General features: G+C 36.5%; 1 pseudogene; it reads left to right on the top strand.

The window, feature by feature from the left end:
* Window positions 1-655: 655 nt before the first annotated feature.
* On the top strand, window positions 656-1,921 carry LOC131062917 (G-type lectin S-receptor-like serine/threonine-protein kinase At2g19130; annotated as a pseudogene).
* The last annotated feature ends 4,655 nt before the right edge of the window (window positions 1,922-6,576 follow it).

The following is a 6,576-nucleotide window of genomic DNA, read 5'->3' as shown; positions in this document are numbered from 1 at the left end:
CGAAAACAAGAAAAGACTTTGCCAAAAACGCAAAAAACTCTGCCAAAATGCAACAGATAAACACAATTGAATATACACAACACAAACAACAAGAACACACAGATTTATCGTGGTTCGGCAATTGCCTACATCCACACTTGAAGCAGAGGAATCACTATATTATTCACCAATCTGGTTTATATCTACACAGCTGCAATCAGCTCTAGCAATCAACTTTAGAAAATGAATTACAATCAGCTCTTAAAGAGCTACCAGGAAGAATATGAATAGCCAAGAGTTTTGGCGACAAACAGGGAGGGAGTCCGTTGGACTTCAACTTCCAACACTTTCACCCGAAGCTACTTTGACGATGATGGTGAGGGAACTTATCACCTCAGATGGTCAGCTATCATTGTACCTATGGGTTAATAATAATAGTTGGACCCTTCATAAAAATTCACCCTAGACAAATTGTGAGGTGTATGGTGTATGTGGAGCTTATGGAGTCTGCTTCACCCAAGAAAGCATTAGGTCATGCAGCTATGTGCAAGGCTTCCACCCAAGAAATGCTACTACTTGGAGTTCTCAGAAATGGTGGTCAAGTAGTTGTGTTCGTCGTACTTCATTAAACTGCAGTGCAAGTGGTAGGACAGATGATTTCCTCCAAATCAGTAATATGGCCTTGTCAGATAACGAAGCGGCTCTTCAAAATACCAGAGAGTTAACTGTACAAGGATGTAAAACTGCTTGTCTCAATAATTGTTCCTGCATGGCCTTTGCTTTCATTAATTCTAATTGTAAATTGTGGTTTGGGGATCTGTTAAGCATGCAGGCTGATTCAAATGACGGTAAGACCTTGTTCATTCGATTGGCTGCTTCTGACGTCTCACAGCTGCCAGCCCATGCAGGTAGAAGCAGCAGCAGAGTGGTTGCACTCTCCATTTCAATTCCTTTGGGGGTTGCTGTTTTGAGCACCCTGTTCATTGTTGCATGGTTTATTCAGCATACGCGTGCGAGACTGCTTCATAAAGTCGACGACTACGACACACCAACATCGCTCACAACATTCACTTACAAAGAACTCAAAATCGCAAGTAAGAATTTCACACATAAGTTGGGAAAGGGAGCGTTCGGCTCTGTCTTCAAAGGAACTCTGCCAGACAATACATTTGTGGCCGTGAAAAGATTAGAGGGTTCCACACAAGCAGAAAAGCAATTCCGTGCGGAAATAAGCACTATTGGAAACATACAACATGTAAATTTGGTGAGGCTTCGAGGATTCTGTGTAGAAGGATCTCATAGAATGCTTGTTTATGAAAGCATGCCAAACGGGTTTCTCAATTCTTTTTTGTCTGGCAAATCTAAAGAAGATGACTAGGTGCTAGACTGGAATACCAGATTTGGAATCGCTATAGGCACTGCAAGAGGGCTACTCTATCTCCATGAAGAATGCAGAGATTTCATCATCCATTGCGATATCAAGCCAGAAAATATTCTTCTAGATGCTAATTTCTCTCCAAAAGTGGCTGATTTTGGGCTGGCAAAGCTTGTTGGTAGATATTTCAGCACAATGTTGACAACAACAAGAGGAACCAGAGGATATTTGGCTCCTGAGTGGCTGACCGGCATGCCAATAACAGCGAAGGTTGATGTATACAACTTCGGAATGACCCTGTTGGAAATAATCTCAGGCCGACGAAATAGTGACTTGAGTGTGCAGGAATCTCGGTACTACTTCCCCACCTGGGCAGCAACTCAAATTCAAAAAGGAAACACAATGGGTATTGTGGATGAAAGGATTGCAGACAAAGCAGATATTGAAGAGGTTAGAGGAGCAGTCATGGTAAACATTCTGTGCATTCAACAGGATGAAAATGGGAGGCCAAGCATGGCCCAAGTTGTGAGGATGTTGGAAGGCATATTAGAGGGTGACGTGGAATGATATGAGAGGTCCTTGCAAGTGCTCGTCGATTATCACTGAGAAGAATAAAATTGAATCAGTAGTTGTTTAATTGCTGAATTTTCTACGGTTCTTTTTATAGTGTGTTGGTTAAGTGGTGTTGTTGATGTTATGATCACTTTTGGTTAAGTAATGTTGTTGATGTTATGACCATCAAGGTTCAAACTTCCATCGTGTCATTGTGATTGCAAGCTTGTGTCTTCGCTGATCCAATGTGCCCACGAGTTTGAGCCTCAACATTGTTGCCTGGAAATGAGGTCCCTCGTTTGTGACTTCACCAAGACATGTCGTGCTGAATTTTCCAACCATATGCATATATGTCTAAGGGATTTAGAGTAATAGTTTAAAAGTGTTTAGAAGAAATTTGTAAGTTGTAATCTAAATCTTATATTAATATTAGCTAGAATTTCTAAATTGATATCTAAATGTCAATGTTATTTAAAGTTTAAGTAATATATTATTTATAAGAAGTTAAATAGTAATATCAATTATAAGTATTTGATGGCTATTTTTTTATATAAATGATTGTATTTTGATTGTCAATAATAAATTTATATTATTTCAAAAATATGGTAAGAAAGTTCAATGTAATCATTTAAGTGAGTGTTTGATCACATTTCTTTATTGTCTATGATTGCTTGTTGAAGATTAATTTGTTCTAATCTATTGTTAGTTCTTGCCAAGGGAGGAATACTTTTGCATTTAATGCATTCAATTTCTTTCAATAATTTAACCAATCATAACATAGAATCAAAAATTTTGAACAAAATTCTTATAGTTATATTTAATTTTCTATATTAATTGACTGTAAAAATGTCATTTAGTTTCTTATGATGAACTTCTCTCTCATTTTCTTACTATTTGTTTTGATGTTCTACTCGATATGGATTTGGTTCGCCTCTTGGTATCCATGTTTGTCTTTCCGACAGTGTGCAATTGGGAGATGGTCTCTCCTGCATTGGCTAGTTATCGTTTTGATATGGGCTCTTTTTATTACGGGGGTTTTCTTCCTCGCCATGAGCTTTTGGCTAATGGTTGGTCTGGTCATTTGCTTAATCAATTACGTATGGGATTGATATGTGATTCCTTGGAAAACACTAGAGCCTCTATGGATTTTTTGTTGTATTTGGCTCCTGATCAATATGTGGATAAAGCATGGGTTGTTTCTCAGGCTTTACATTCATTAATCTCTTTGGGTTTTCTCTCCTGCTTGCGTGGCGTTCCCTCTAAGGGTGATTCCACCTCCGTTCTCATCTCATGAGCCACTGGAAGAGAGTTCTAGTTCTTGGTTCTTGGATAACTAACATATTTTCTCTTTTGTAGCTGGTGGTATGGTTTTGCAGGAATGAAGGCTACATGGCTTCTTTTTTGCTTGAAATGGTTAGCTATGGTTCTGATAGAGAATTTTCTCTCATTCATCTGCCTTGTGGTTCTTCATGTCCATCTCTTCTCTGGTTGGGGTTATTCTGGTTTGAAGTTATCCTATGGGACTTTTGTAAAAATAGTAGAAATAGGAGGGTGGGGGGTTCGTCAACATATATGTTGTAAGGGTACTATATATTTCTATTAAGTTTTAAAATGGCTACAACCGGAGGTTTTCTTGCGGCTTCTTTCCTGCCGGTATGCCATGTATGAACCTGATGTAAACTCTTTTTTTTCATTAATACATATGTTCAGTGGATATTCCACTTTTATTATAAAAAAAAAATGTCATTTAGTTGTCTTTCTATTGGTTTATATTAAAAATAGTAAAAATCATTTTTTTAAATTTTTTTTAAAAATAATGTCTTAAAGCATTTAATCATCAATCAAATCTCAATCATATTTATGACTTGAATGAAATATCACTATTGTATATGTCATATCTTGACTTTATTTTATATTTTTTATTAGTTGCTTTTAGAAATGGTCATTTCAAAATTAATTTGTCATTCAACTTATATAAAAGAAGTTGTAATAATTTAAATTTTATGCTTGGATTCTTAACCCTATTAATTGTTTGAATGACACTGAATTGTGTTATAGATATGAAATGGTGGCAAAATAATTTAATTTAAAATTTATTTCTACCTACAATTTAATAATTTGTAATTAGTTTGTTAATTTCAATTCATGCACTATCTACATACGAATTTTTTGATTATTTTTTTAATATATTAAATTATTTTGGTTATATTTGTACTCTAATTTTTTTCATATTTGTATACTTTTATTGGTGTATCATCTTTTGGGATTTTGATTCTCAAATTTTAAAAACTTTTAAAAATATATATTTCGTAGTCATTACACTATTCGAAAAAAGTAGTGATTTCTAACAAATTACTAAACAACTATATGAGCATCAACATGAGAATAACGATGGAGCGCGCAGGAGGAAGAGCAGGGACGGCTAGGGTTGTGGGAGTAGACACAGGAGAGGAAGATGGTGAAGACCCATATGGAAAGCTGAATGTGGTGGGTGGCGTTTGGCTTTTGCCTGTGGATGCAGTGATTTCTGATGAAGGAGCCTTTGTTGGTGGGTTGTTTGGTCAGAGATTTGGCATTGTTCTTTTAAAATCTACTTTTCCCTCTGTGCATGGAGTTTGCAGGGTGTGGGTTTATGTCGGTGGTATCTTTGTTGTAGACGTGTCGTTCTCCTTTTGTGTGCATCCCTGTGGGTCGTGGCTTTGGCTATCCTCCTTGCTTGCACCTGCGACTGGTGTTTTTGTGTTTGGGGGGAGAGTTTGCAATGACTTTTTTGTGGATGTTGCTTTAGGGTTTGTCGTTTGCCTTGCGATTGTGGAGATCGTCCTTGCCATAGATGGGGCTTGGATTGGGATTTGTCCCCTCCGAGTTGGTGGACCTGTTCGGTGCCCTTCTGGGGAGTGGTGCTTCATTGGCTTCATGGGAGAGCTCTTTTCTTCCATTTCTGTCTCATTGGGTGGAGGGATTGACTATTGTGCTCCTCCCTTGAGCCTACCTTGACTTGGATGGGCTGTTTGGGACCCAGGTGGCTGCAAATTTATTGATATCATGGTTGTCGGGTGGTTTTTGAAGCTGCAGGGGACCTCTATTTTGGAGGTTTGCATGTCTTTGTTTTGTTATTTCTTCGGGTTCCTTCTTGTTGTGTTTGTATATACCTCTATTTCTACCCTTTGCAAGAGGATCCTAGGTGTTTTGCAGGATGTCTTATTTCATCTGTCTTCAGTCCATCCTATTGAGGGGGACCATTCCTCTGTTACGGGGAAGTGTTGGCTGAGCTTGATGGGATGGTTCCTGTTGGGGGTTTTGATAGCCCTTTTTCTTGAGGCTGGTGTGCATTTTTTTCTTTCCTTGTTGTTGGATCACTTCCCTATTTCTCCTATAGAGGTGGAGAGTTTGTGATAACTTTAAGAAACCCCCTCTCATAAAATTATATAAAATCTTGGCGAATATTTTTATTTTTTTAAAATAATAATAATTTTATTGCTAATTATTTCTTTTTTTAAAAGAAAAATATTAATTTTATTGGCAATTTTTTTATATCAACTTTTTTTGGTAGGAAATATTGGTGAATCTTGGAAAATAATAAGAGTATGCATTAGTTACTATTGCAAATGCTTTCATTTAAAAAAATAGTTTTCTATAGTAAAGTAGAGGCCTAAAGGTAGAAATCATTAATGAGTTTAAGGGGTAGACTCTACTTTATTTAGTTTCTACCATTAATTTAAAATAATCTAATATCCCTCTTTTTATTTTGTGAGAAAACATTTACCAACAATTTGGAATACTCATGGGGCCAAAAATTGCTTTTAGACAATTGATTTTCATTGAGGTCAACAATTCAAAAATAATTTCAACCCCCAACAACATTACAACTTGTAGGTACAATTTACCTTATGAAATACAATGAAGGTCATTAGATTATATTTTAAATCAATGGTGGCAACTAAAGCTTTTTGATATAACCTTAAAGTAATTAATAATTATGATATATTAAAGGTGAATTAATTTAGATTTCTATAAAAAATTATAAAATGCTGGTGACTTTGATCCAATCATGTATCGAATATTGTGGCAAATCTTTGAATTAAAAAATTAATAAAATAAATTCTTTGGCAATTTAAATCACATTAAAACAAAAAATTGTAAAAATGTGGCGATTTGGGTCACCTTAAAAGTTGAGCTTATTAGCCAAATTTTGATTCCCAAATTTCAAAAATAGCCAATTTGTGAATATTAGCCACTAAAAAAATCATTGGTGGAGCATGCCTGCAGGGATTCTGATTGGTTCATGCATCTTCTTTTTTGTAAGGTTGTGGGTGTCTTTCCAAAACCCAGTTGTCTAGCAAAGCTTCACTGTGCCTTCTCTTGGTCGCTGGATTTTGGTTTGTGGTCAGCTGATTGGGTATCTTTGCGGCTGATCTCTCTATTTTCAGCCCCTATGGAGGTGGGTCACTATCCTGTTGAAGTGGATGGGTGTTTTGTTGTTAAAGGCATGATCAGATTCTATGGGATTGTTGGTTGTTTCTTGGTGGTTTTGGGAGCCATTTTAAAACCCAAAATCGAAGGTTAGGGGAGCCTTTCAAAAACCCATTGCTTTTGTTTGGTTGGATGTTGATAGTTTTGAAGGGCCCAACTAAGATCATGATAGTTTTTGGTTAAGGGTTGGGCTAGCT

Source organism: Cryptomeria japonica, chromosome 6 (genome assembly GCF_030272615.1).
Source record: "Cryptomeria japonica chromosome 6, Sugi_1.0, whole genome shotgun sequence".
Lineage (NCBI taxonomy): Eukaryota > Viridiplantae > Streptophyta > Pinopsida > Cupressales > Cupressaceae > Cryptomeria > Cryptomeria japonica.
This window is presented reverse-complemented; position numbering and strand designations above follow the sequence as displayed.